This window comes from Tamandua tetradactyla, chromosome X (assembly GCF_023851605.1).
Source record: "Tamandua tetradactyla isolate mTamTet1 chromosome X, mTamTet1.pri, whole genome shotgun sequence".
Lineage (NCBI taxonomy): Eukaryota > Metazoa > Chordata > Mammalia > Pilosa > Myrmecophagidae > Tamandua > Tamandua tetradactyla.
The window spans coordinates 23,083,669-23,096,870 of NC_135353.1; the positions used below are offsets into that span (position 1 = coordinate 23,083,669).

The 13,202-nt window shown below is 36.6% G+C and overlaps 1 protein-coding gene and 1 pseudogene across 1 annotated transcript in view; one reads left to right on the forward strand and one right to left on the reverse strand.

Annotated features, from left to right (window-relative positions):
- ADGRG4 (adhesion G protein-coupled receptor G4) overlaps positions 1–13,202 on the reverse strand; it is a 182,763-nt gene that overhangs the window by 59,419 nt on the left and 110,142 nt on the right.
- Positions 11,445–12,719, forward strand: LOC143671194 (dnaJ homolog subfamily C member 7 pseudogene; annotated as a pseudogene).

Sequence of the window (13,202 nt, forward strand, 5' to 3'; positions counted from 1 at the left end):
TCTCATCTATGGACATTTGATCTTTGATAAGGCAGTCAAGCCAACTCACCTGGGACAGAGCAGTCTCTTCAATAAATGGTGCCTAGAGAACTGGATATCCATATGCAAAAGAATGAAAGAAGACCCATCTCTCACACCCTATACAAAAGTTAACTCAAAATGGATCAAAGATCTAAACATTAGGTCTAAGACCATAAAACAGTTAGAGGAAAATGTAGGGAGATATCTTATGGATCTTACAACTGGAGGCGGTTTTATGGACCTTAAACCTAAAGCAAGAGCACTGAAGAAGGAAATAAATAAATGGGAACTCCTCAAAATTAAACACTTTTGTGCATCAAAGAACTTCATCAAGAAAGTAGAAAGACAGCCTTCACAATGGGAGACAATATTTGGAAATGATATATCAGATAAAGGTCTAGTATCCAGAATTTATAAAGAGATTGTTCATCTCAACAACAAAAAGACAGCCAACCCAATTACAAAATGGGAAAAAGACTTGAACAGACACCTCTCAGAAGAGGAAATACGGATGGCCAAGAGGCACATGAAGAGATGCTCAATGTCCCTGGCCATTAGAGAAATGCAAATCAAAACCACAATGAGATATCATCTCACACCCACCAGAATGGCCATTATCAACAAAACAGAAAATGACAAGTGCTGGAGAGGATGCGGAGAAAGAGGCACACTTATCCACTGTTGGTGGGAATGTCAAAGGGTGCAACCACTGTGGAAGGCAGTTTGGCGGTTCCTCAAAAAGCTGAATATAGAATTGCCATACGACCCAGCAATACCATTGCTAGGTATCTACTCAAAGGACTTAAGGGCAAAGACACAAACGGACATTTGCACACCAATGTTTATAGCAGCATTATTTACAATTGCAAAGAGATGGAAACAGCCAAAATCTCCATCAACAGAAGAGTGGCTAAACAAACTGTGGTATATACATACGATGGAATATTATGCAGCTTTAAGACAAGATAAACTTATGAACCATGTAATAACATGGATGGACCTAGAGAATATTATGCTGAGTGAATCCAGCCAAAAACTAAAGGACAAATACTGTATGGTCCCACTGATGTGAACGGACATTCGAGAATAAACTTGAAATAGGTCATTGGTAACAGAGTTCAGCAGGAGTTAGAAACAGGGTAAGACAATGGGTAATTGAAGCTGAAGGGATACAGACTGTGCAACAGGACTAGATACAAAAACTCAAAAATGGACAGCACAATAATACCTAATTGTAAAGTAATCATGTTAAAACACTGAATGAAGCTGCATCTGAGCTATAGGTTTTTGTTTTGTTTTGTGTTGTTTTGTTTTGATTTTACTATTATTACTTTTATTTTTTTCTCTATATTAACATTCTATATCTTTTTCGGTTATGTTGCTAGTTCTTCTAAACCAATGCAAATGTACTAAGAAATGATGATCATGCAGCTATGAGATGATGTTAAGAATTAATGATTGCATGTGTAGAATGGTATGATCTCTAAATGTTGGGTTAATTTCTTTTTTTCTGTTAATTAAAAAAAAAAAAAAGAGAAGGGATAATTGGAGATGAAGGGATACAGACTGTACAACGGGACTGGATATAAAAACTCAGAAATGGACAGCACAATACTACCCAATTGTAATGCAATTATGTTAAAACACTGAATGAAGCTGCATGTGAGGTATAGGTTTTTTTGTTTTTGTTTTTTTTGTTTTTTTTTTCTTTCTATTATTGTTTTAATTCTTATTCTGTTGTCTTTTTATTTCTTTTTCTAAATCGATGCAAATGTACTAAGAAATGATGAATATGCAACTATGTGATGTTATTAAGAATTACTGATTGTACATGTAGATTGAAATGATTTCTAATTGTTTTGTTAATTCTTTTTTTAATTAATAAAAAAAAAAAAAGTTAAAAAAAAAAAAAAAAAAAAAAACCCACAGCTAACATCATCCTCAAAGGGGAAAAACTGAAAACTTTTCCCCTAAATCAGGAACAAGACAAGGATGTCCACTATCATCACTGTTATTCAACATTGTGTAGGAAGTTCTAGCCAGAGCAATTAGACAAGAAAAAGAAATACAAGGTATCAAAATTGGAAAAGAAGAAGTAAAACTCACTGTTTGCAGATGATATGATACTGTATGTCAAAAACCCCAAAAAATCCACAGCAAAACTAGTAGAGCTAATAAATGAGCACAGCAAAGTGGCAGGTTACAAGAACAACACTAAAAAATCTGTAGTGTTTCTATACACTAGTAATGAACAATCTGAGGGGGAAATCAGGAAATGAATTCCATTTACAACTGCAACTAAAAGAATAAAATATTTAGGAATAAATTTAACTAAAGAGACAAAATACTTATACAAAGAAAACTACGAGAAATTGTTAAAAGAAATCACAGAAGACCTAAATAGATGGAAGGGCATACTGTGTTCATGGATTGGAAGACTAAATATAGTTAAGGTGTCAATTGTACCTAAATCGATTTACAGATTCAATGCAATACCAATTAAAATCCCAAAAACTTACTTTTCAGAAATAGAAAAACCAGTAACCAAATTATCTGAGAGGTCAAGGTGCCCTGGATACCTAAAAGTATTCTGAGAAAGAAAAATGAAGTCGGATGTCTCATGCTACATGACTTTAAGGTATATTACGAAGCTATAGTGATCAAAACAGCATGGTACTGGCATAAGATAGATATACTGACCAATGGATTCTAATAGAGTGTTCAGACATAGACCTCTCATCTATGGACAATTGATCTTTGATAAGGTAGTCAAGGCAATTCACCTGGGACAGAACACTCTGTTAATAAATGGTGCCTAGTGAACTGGATATCCACATACAAAAGAATGAAAGACCATATCTCACACCCTATGCAAAAATTAACTCAAAATGGATCAAAGACCTAAACACTAGATCTACAACCATAAAACTTTTAGAACAAAATTTAGGGAAATATCTCATAAATCTTATAATAGGAGGTGGCTTTCAAGACCTTACACCAACAGCACGAGCATTAAAGAAAGAAAGAAAGAAATAGGAACTCCTGAAAGTTGAACACTTTTGTGCATCAAAGAACTTTGTCAAGAAAATAAAAAGAATAATTGGAGGCGGTTTTATCGACCTTACACCTAAAGCAAGAGCACTGAAGAAAGAAAGAAATGGGAACTCCTCAAAATTAAACAGCAAAGAACTTCATCAAGAAAGCAAAAAGACATCCTACACAATGGGAGACAATATTTGGAAACGACATATCAGATAAAAGTCTAGTATCCAGAATTTATAAAGAGATTGTTCAACTCAACAACAAAAAGACAGCCAATCCAATTACAAAATGGGAAAAAGACTTGAACAGACACTTCTCAGAGGAGGAAATACAAATGGCCAAAAGGCACATGAAGAGATGCTCAATGTCCTTGGCCATTAGAGAAATGCAAATCAAAACCACAATGAGATACATCTCACACCCACCAGAATGGCCATTATCAACAAAACAGAAAATGACAAGTGCTGGAGAGGATGTGGAGAAAGAGGCACATTTATTCACTGTTGGTGGGAATGTCAAATGGTGCAACCACTGTGGAAGGCAGTTTGGCGGTTCCTCAAAAAGCTGAATATAGAATGGCCTATGACCCAGCCATACCATTGCTAGGTATCTACTCAGAGGACACAAGGGCAAAGACACAAACGGACATTTGCACACCAATGTTTCTGGCAGCATTATTTACAATTGCAAGGAGATGGAAACAGCCAAAATGTCCATCAATAGATGAGTGGCTAAACAAACTGTGGTATATACATACGATGGAATATTATGCAGTTTTAAGACAGAATAAACTTATGAAGCATGTAATAACATGGATGGACCTAGAGAACATTATGCTGAGTGAGACTAGCCAAAAAACAAAAGGACAAATACTGTATGGTCTCATTGATATGAACTGACATTAGTGAATAAACTTGGAATATTTTGTTCATAATAGAGACCATCAGGAGATAGAAATAGGGTAAGATATTTGTAATTGGAGCTGAAGGGATACAGACTGTGTAACAGGACTGGATAAAAAAAAATCAGAAATGGACAGCACAATACTACTTAACTGTCATATAATCATGTTAAAACACTGAATGAAGCTGCATGTGAGAATGATAGAGGGAGGAGGGCTGGGGACATAAATGAAATCAGAAAGAAAGATAGATGGTAAAGATCGAGATGGTATAATCTAGGAATGCCTAGAGTGTATAATAATAGTGAAATGTACAATGTACAAATTTTAAAAATGTTTTTGCATGAGGAAGAACAAAAGAATGTCATTATTGCAGGGTGCTGAAAATAGATGATAATTAATACTTTAAAATGTCACCTTATGTGTGAGACTAAAGCACAAAATGTTTATTTGTTACAAAATTTAGATTTTGACTAGAGCATTTCCTAATATAACTCATGTAGATAGTTTGATTGAATGTCATAAGTACTTGGAATCTCAGGTAGCACATGAGTTTTTGTTGGTTTGTCCAGAGTGATCCCCCGATGAATCCCAGAATGATTTGATCAGTGACTGGAAAAGTATTTGCAAGCCCCCTTCGGGGAATGGTGAGAGTGGGGAGAAATTCAACTTCCCCAAGTTGAATTCTTGATATTCTCACAAGCAGTGTGGACAACCAAAGCTATAGGCTGAGCCCCCAGTCTTGGGGTTTGTTCACATGAAACTTAACCCCACAAAGGATAGGTCAAGTCTACTTAAAATTTAGGCCTAAGAGACACCCCCAAGAGAGCCTCTTTTTTGCTCAGATGTGTCCCCTCTCTCCAACCAACATGACAAGTAGTCTCACCACCCTCCCCCTCTCTGCGTGGGACATGACTCCCAGGGGTGTGGACCGTCCTGGCAACATGGGACAGAGATCCTGGAATGAGCTGAGACTCAGCATCAAGGGACTGAGAAAAACCCTAGAATGAGCTGAGAATTAACATCAAGGGATTGAGAGAACCTTCTCGACCAAAAGGGGGAAAAGTAAAATGAGACAAAGTGTCAATGGCTGAGAGATTCCAAACAGAGTCAAGAGGTTATGCTGGAGGTTGTTCTTATGCATTAAGTAGATATCACCTTGTTGTTCAAGATGTAGTGGAGAGGCTGGAGGGAATTGCCTGAAAATGTAGCGCTGTGTTCCAGTAGCCATGTTTCCTGATAATGATTGAACAATGATATAGCTTTCACAATGAGACTCTGTGAATGTGAAAACCTTATGTCTGATGCTTCTTTTAGCTACTATATCAACAGAAGAGTAGAACATATGGAATAAAAATAAATAATAGGGGGAACAAATGTTAAAATAAATTCAGTTTGAAATGCTAGTGGTAAATGAAAGCGAGGGGTAAGGGGTATGGTATGTATAGTCTATTTTTTCTCTATTATCATTTTATTTCTTTTTCTGTTGTCTTTTTATTTCTTTTTCTAAATCGATGCAAATGTACTAAGAAATGATGAATATGCAACTATGTGAGGATATTAAGAATTACTGATTGTATATATAGAATGGAATGATATCTAAATGTTTTGTTTGTTAATTTTTTTAATTAATAAAAAAAGTTTTAAAAAAAGATTGAGATGGTATAATGTAGGAATGTCTAGAGGGTATAATAATAGTGAAATGTACAATGTACAATTTTAAAAATGCTTTTGCATGAGGACAAACAAAGGAATGTCATTATTGCAGGGTGCTGAAAATAGATGGTAATTAATATTTTAAAATGTCACCTTCTGTGTGAGACTAAAGCAAAAAATTTTTATTTGTTACAAAATTTGTATTTTGACTAGAGCATTTCCTAATATAACTTATGTAGATAGTTTGACTGAATGCCATAAGTACTTGGAATCTCAGGTAGGACATGACATTTTGGTGGTTTGTCCAGAGTGACGACCTGATGAATCCCAGAGTGATTCGACCAGTGAGTGGAAAAGTATCTGCAAAGCTCCCTTCGGGGAGTGGTGAGAACAGGGAGAAATTCAACTTCCCCAAGTTGAATTCTTGATATTCTTACAAGCAGTGTGGACAACCAAAGCTATAGGCAGAGCCCTCAGTCTTGGGGTTTGTTCATATGAAACTTAACCTGCAACGGATAGGTCAAGTCTACTTAAAATTTAGGCCTAAGAGTCACCCCCAAGAGAGCCTCTTTTGTTGCTCAGATGTGGCCTCTCTCTCCAGCCAACACAATGAGCAGTCTCACCACCCTACCCCTCTCTACATGGGACATGACTCCCAGGGGGGTGGACCTTCCTGGCAACGTGGTACAGAGATCTTGGAATGAACAGAGACTCAGCATCAAAGGATTGAGAAAAACCCTAGAATGAACTGAGACTTAGCATCAAGGGATTGAGAAAAACTTCTCGACCAAAAGAAGGAAGAAGGAAATGAGACAAAGTGTCAATGGCTGAGAGATTCCAAACAGAGTCGAGAGGTTATCCTGGAGGTTATTCTTATGCATCAAGTAGATATCATCTTGTTATTCAAGATGTAATGGAGAGGCTGGAGGGAATTGCCTGAAAATGTAGAGCTGTGTTCCAGTAGCCATGTTTCTTGAGGATGATTGAATAATGATACAGCTGTCACAATGTGACTGTGTGATTGTGAAAACCTTGTGTCTGATGCTCCTTTTACCTACCTTGTCAAGAAAGGAGTAGAACATATGGAATAAAAATAAATAATAAGGGGAACAAATGCTAAAATAAATTTAGTTTGAAATGCTAGTGATCAATGAGAGCAAAGGGTAAGGGGCATGGTAGGTACAATCTTTTTTTTTTCTTTCCTGTGTTTTATTTCTTTTTCTATTGTCTTTTTATTTCTTTTCTGAATTAATGCAAATGTTCTAAGAAATGATGAATATGCAACTAAGTGAAGATATTGTGAATTACTGATTATGTATTTTGTTTCTTTATTTTTTTAATAAATAAATAAATAAATAAAATCGTATTATGGCAATGAAAAAAAAAGAAAAGAAAAGAAAAAGACACCAACACAATGGGAGACAATATTGGAAAGGATATATCAGATAAGGGTCTAGTCTTCAGAATATGCAAAGAGATTGCTCAACTCAACAACAAAAAGAAAGCCAACTCAGTTACAAAATGGACAAAAGATGTGAACAGACACTTCTCAGAAGAAGCAATACAAATGGCCAAAAGGCTCATGAAAAGATGCTCAATTTCCCTGGCTTAGGGAAATGCAAATCAGAACCACAACGAGATATCATCTCACACCCACCAGAATGGCCATTATCAATAAAATAGAAAATGACAAGTGCTGGAGAGGATGTGGAGAAAGAGGCATAGTTATCCACTGTTGGGGGGAATGTCAAATGGTACAATCGCTGTCGAAGGCAGTTTGGCGGTTCCTCAGGAAGCTAAGTATTGCCAAATAACCCGGCAATACCATTGCTAAGTATCTACTCAGAGGACACAAGGGCAAAGACACATACGGACATTTGCACACCAATGTTTATAGTAGCATTATTTACAATTGCCAAGAGATGGAAACAGCTTAAATGTCCATCAACAGACGAGTGGCTAAACAAGCTGTGGTATATACCTACAATTGAATATTTTGCAGCTATAAGAGAGAATAAAGTTATGAAATATGTAACAACGTGGATGGACCTTAAGAGAATTGTGCTGAGTGAGATTATCCATAATCAAAAGGACAAATACTGTATGGTCTCACTGATATGAACTAACATTAATGAACGAACTTGGATTATTTCAGTTAAGAACACAGATCATCAGGAGATAGAGATAGGGTAGATATCGGGTAATTGGAACTGAAGGGATACAGATTGTACAATGGGACTGATTGTAAAAATTCAGCAATGGATAGCACAATACAATAATACCTAACTGTAGTACAATAATGTTACAACACTGGATGAAGCCATATGTGAGAATGATAGAAGGAGGAGGCCTGGGGGCAGAAATGAAATCAGAAGGAAAGATATTCGATAAAGACTGAGATGGCATAATCTAGGAATGCATAGCATGTATAATGATAGTGAATAAATGTACAAATTTAAAAATGTTTTGCATCAGGAAGAACAAAGGAATGTCAATAATACAGGGTGTTGAAAATAGATGGTAATTAATATTTTAAAACTTTAACTTATGTGTGAGACTAAAGCAAAAATTGTTTATTTGGTACAAAATTTATATTTTAACTAATGCATTTCCTAATATAACGTATGTGGACAGCTTAATTGAACACCATAGTACATGGAACCTTGAGTAGGGCATGAGATTTTGAAGGTTTGTCCAGACTGATGCCTCAACAAATCCTAGAAGGATTTGAACAGGGAATAAAAATAATATTTGCATAGTCCCCTTGGGGGAATGGTGAGAAACAGAGAAAATTCAACTTCTCCAAGTGGAGAATTCTTGATATTCTCACAAGCAGTGGGAACAACCAAAGCAATAGGCTGAGCCCCCAATCTTGGGGTTTGTTCATATGAAACTTAACCCCCAAAGGATATGCTAAGCCTACTTAAAATTAGGCCAAAGAGTCACCCCCAAGAGAACCTCTTTTATTGCTCAGATGTGGCCTCTCTCTCTCAGCCAACACAACAAGCAAACTCACTGCCCTTCCCCTCCACACTCCCAAGGGTGTGGACCTTCCTGGCAACATGGGACAGAAATCCTAGAATAGCTGGGACTTAGCATCAAGGGATTGAGAAAACCTTCTTGACTGAAAGGGGGAAGAGAGAAGTGAGACAAAATAAAGTGTCAATGGCTGAGAGATTCCAAACAGAGTCGAGATCTTATCCTGGAGGTTATTCGTACACATTAAATAGATATCACCTTTTTAGTTAAGGCATAACAGAGAGGCTGGAGGGAACTGCCTGAAAATATAGAGCTGTGTTCCAGTAGCCATTTTTCTTGAAGATGATTGTATAATGATATAGCTTTCACAATGTAAATGGGTGATTGTGAAAACCTTGTGTCTGATGCTTCTTTTATCTACCTTATGGACAGATGAGTAGAACATAAGGATTAAAAATAAATAAATAATAAGGGGAACAAATGTTAAAATAAATTTAGTAGACTGAAATGCTAGTGATCAATGAAAGGGAGGGGTAAGGGGTATAATATGTATGAATTTTTTTCTGTTTTCTTTTCATTCTTCTGAATTGATGCAAATTTTCTAAGAAATAATCATGATGATGAATATTCAACTACATTATGGGAAAAATGTTCATATTGTATATTGATTGGTTTTATTAATAAAAATTTAAAAAATGAAAGGATGGAAAAAGAAATCCCATGCAAGCATAAGAGAGCTATAGTGACTATACAAATATCAGACAAAATATAGTTTAAGGTAAATTATTACTAGAGGCAAAGAAGAATATTTTATATTGATAAAAGGGTCAATCCAGCGGGGGGGGGGGATATAACAATTATAGACCTATATACACCTAACAACACCTTAATATATAAATAAAAAGCTGACCGATGATTGAAAAGAGAAACAGAAAATTCAACAACAATAGTTAGAGAAATCAATACCCCACACTCAATAATAGAACATTTAGATGGAAACAACAAGGAATTAGAAGACTATAAACCAATTAGACCTAACACTTATCTATCAAACATTCCACCCAAGAACAAGTCAAAACACATTCTTCTCAAGTAGACATTGTACTTGATAGAACACATTGTAGGCCGTGAAACAAGTTTCAATGAATTTAAAAGGACTGAACACATATGAAATATATATTCCAACAAAAATGGAATTAAATTAGAAATCAACAGCAGAAGGAAATTTGGGAAATTCACACATATGTGGAAATTGAATAACACACTACTATAAAACCAATGGATTAAAGAAGAAAGCATAAGGGAACATAGAAAATAACCTGGGATGAAGGAAAATGAAAACACAACACAGCATAACATTAGGGATGTAGATAAAGCAGTCCTTAGGGGGAAATTTATACTTGTAAGCATTTATTTAAAAAAAAGAAGAAAGTTCTTAAACCAAAAACCTAAACTTTCAGTTCAAGAAATTAGAAAAAGAAAAGAAAACTAAACTCAAAGCAAGCAGAAAGAAGGAATTAACAAAGATTACAGTGAAAACAATGAAATACAAAATAAAAGAAAACAATAAAGAAAATAACAAAACCTAAAGTTGGTCCTGTGAAGAGATCAATGAAATTCAAAAACTTTTGCATAAAATGACCAAGATAAACTGAGAGAAGACTCAAATAACTAAAGTCATGAATCAAAGAATGGACAAATAGTAGAAATCTTTTAGCAACAAAAAGGATTATAAGGGAACACTATGAATAATTGCATGTCAATAAAATAGATAACCTAAAGGAAATAAGCAAATTACTAAAAAGATACAAACTACCAAAAGTGACTCAGGGAAGAAATAGAAGCAGGGCACATTAGCAAGATGGTAGAATGGATTTTGAAGTATAACTAATAGTATCAGTGTCAGAGAAAGTTCAAATAGAGTTGAGAGGCTACTCTGGAGTTTGCTGTTACACAAGCTTCAGGTAGACCTTGCCACCTATCACAACCTGCCAACCCCCAACCAGGACCATTCCAGCCAATCCTAAAGAACACCTAGGGCAATATATAAGATTTCACAAGGCACTAGAGTAACTTTCCAGAAACCTACAGCCTCCAGATGTGTTCCTGATCCAGAAAAGTCCTGAAACCTAGAGGGCCCAGCCTCTCCAGAACATCGCATAGTTCCATCTCCCTACCCCATATTAGTGGCAGACCCTTCCAATATCAAAAATTTAGAATTGCCATAGCCCAAACAACCCCAAAGAGAGGTACGGAAAGATCAAAGGTGCTGGTGGAATTATACATAGAAGATAGGACTTAACAAATGACTATGAATGCTGAATCATTAAATTAATATCTTTTTTAGTCTCCAGTGTTTTAGAGTAGCTAGAAGTAAAAACCTAAAATTGTGGAATTGTAACCCATGTCAAAGTCTGAAATATGTTCTGCAACCAACTGCGGTGCTGTGCTTTGAAATTTATAGTTTTTTGTATGGATGTTATTATTCACAAGAAAAACAGGGGAAAAAGTTGATTGTGATGATAAAAAAAGTATTTAAGCCCTCTAGTCTATATTCTGGAGCAGCGAGAAGGAAAAATATGAGAAGATTGCATAGTAGCCCATGACAAACTCTGGGATCTATCCTGTAACCACTTTTTGAAGGATGCTTTGAAAACTATTTATTTGCTTTGTATATATGTTATACTATGCAATAAAAAAGTTAAAAGAATAAAAAGAATGAAAGTGTTTATTCTTAAAAAAAAAAAAAAGTAGGAAAGGTCCTGGTAGTAAGATGGCGCCAATGAAAAATTATGCCAAGAAAAATTACAATGAAGCTTATAACTATTATACAAAAGCCATAGATATGTGTCCTAAAAATGCTAGCTATTACAGTAATCGTGCAGCCACCTTGATGATGCTCGGAAGGTTCCAGGAAGGTCTTGGAGATGCACAACACTCAGTGAGGTTGGATGACAGTTTTGTGCGGGGACACCTGCAAGAGGGCAAGTGTCACCTTTCTCTAGGGAATGCCATGGCAGCATGTCTCAGTTTTCAGAGAGCCCTAGAGCTGTATCACATAAGTGCTTTTAATGAGGTCATAGAATATGAGAAAATAGCAGAAACAGATTTGAGCAGCGGGATTTTCGGAAGGTTGTTTTCTGCATGGATCATGCTCTAGAATTTGTTCCTGCCTGCCATCGCTTCAAATTCCTCAAAGCAGACTAGCTATGCAGAAGCACAGTATGTGGCCAGTGACATTTTATGAATGTATTCCACTAAAGTGGATGCTCTGTATGTATGAGGTCTTAGTCTTTATTATGAAAATTGTATTGAAAAGGTGGTTCAGTTTTTTGTACAGGCTCTCAGAATGGTTCCTGACCATGAGAAGGCTTGTGTTATTTGCAGAAATGCCAGAGCACTTAAAGCAGAGAAAGACGATGGGAATAAAAGTATGAAGCATTTAAAGAAAGAAATTATTAAATAGCATATGAATTGTACACAGAAGCCCTGGGGATAGAACCCAACAACATAAAAACAAATGCTAACCTCTCCTGTATTCGGGGTATGGTTAATTTCAAGCTTAGGAAACTAGATGTTGCAATAGCAGACTGCACAAATGCAGTGAAGCTTGATGAGATTTGTATAAAAGCCTAGTTGAGGAAGAGCTCAGGGTTAGGTGGATACAGAACAGTGTGGAGAAGCCGTGTGGGACTGTGAAAAGTGCATCAGTTGGAGAAAACAAAAGAACACAGATAACTCCTAAAAAATGCACAGCTGGAGATAAAGAAGAGTATGAGAAAAGAGTACTGCAAGATTCTGGGAGTGGACAAGTCCTCATCTCTGAGGATGAGATCTAGAATGCTTATCGGAAACTGGCCTTGGTGCACCATCCGGATAAGTATAGTGGAGCCAGTGCTGAAGTTCAGAAGGAGAAGGAGAAAAAGTTCAAGAAAGTTGGAGAAGCCTTCGCCATCCTCTCTGATCCCAGAAAAAGACTCGCTATGACAGTGGACAAGACCTAGATGAAGAGGGCATGACTGTGGGTGATTTTGATGTAAACAATATATTCTTCAGTGGTCCAGGGAGCCTCAGCTTTGAAGCATCTGGTCCAGGGAATTTCTTTCTTCAGTTTGGCTAATGAACAGGAAACCAAGCACCCACAACCCAGAAAATGCAGACTCACTCAGTTTAACCCTGAATACGGACACAATTCAACTCCTCCCTTCAGCATGTCTCTGTGTACTTAGAGCAGTTCCGTTCTCTAGGTTGGACACCTCAGCGTCTGTGTGACTGGGGTAAAGGAAAGGGAGCCAGCACCAAAGAGCGCGGGTTGGAGAGGAAGGTGGGGAGTGGATGGGGAGGCAGCTTGTGAATTTTTGTTTTACTGTTTAACTTTATTAAAAAAGAAAAAAATGAAGAGAATAAAATGTTTTGACCCTCATAAAAAAAAAAAAACAGTAGAAAAGCTGCAGGATAATTTCACTTGCGCCGGCCCCTCCCCCTCCCCAAGCTTCCTGTGGCAGGTAATGAGAATGAGGCCGTCTCAATGGCCCACACTCCCAGTATGGCAGTCTTATTGCTAGTGTGTGTCCTGGGGGTTTGGTTATTGGCACACTTAATG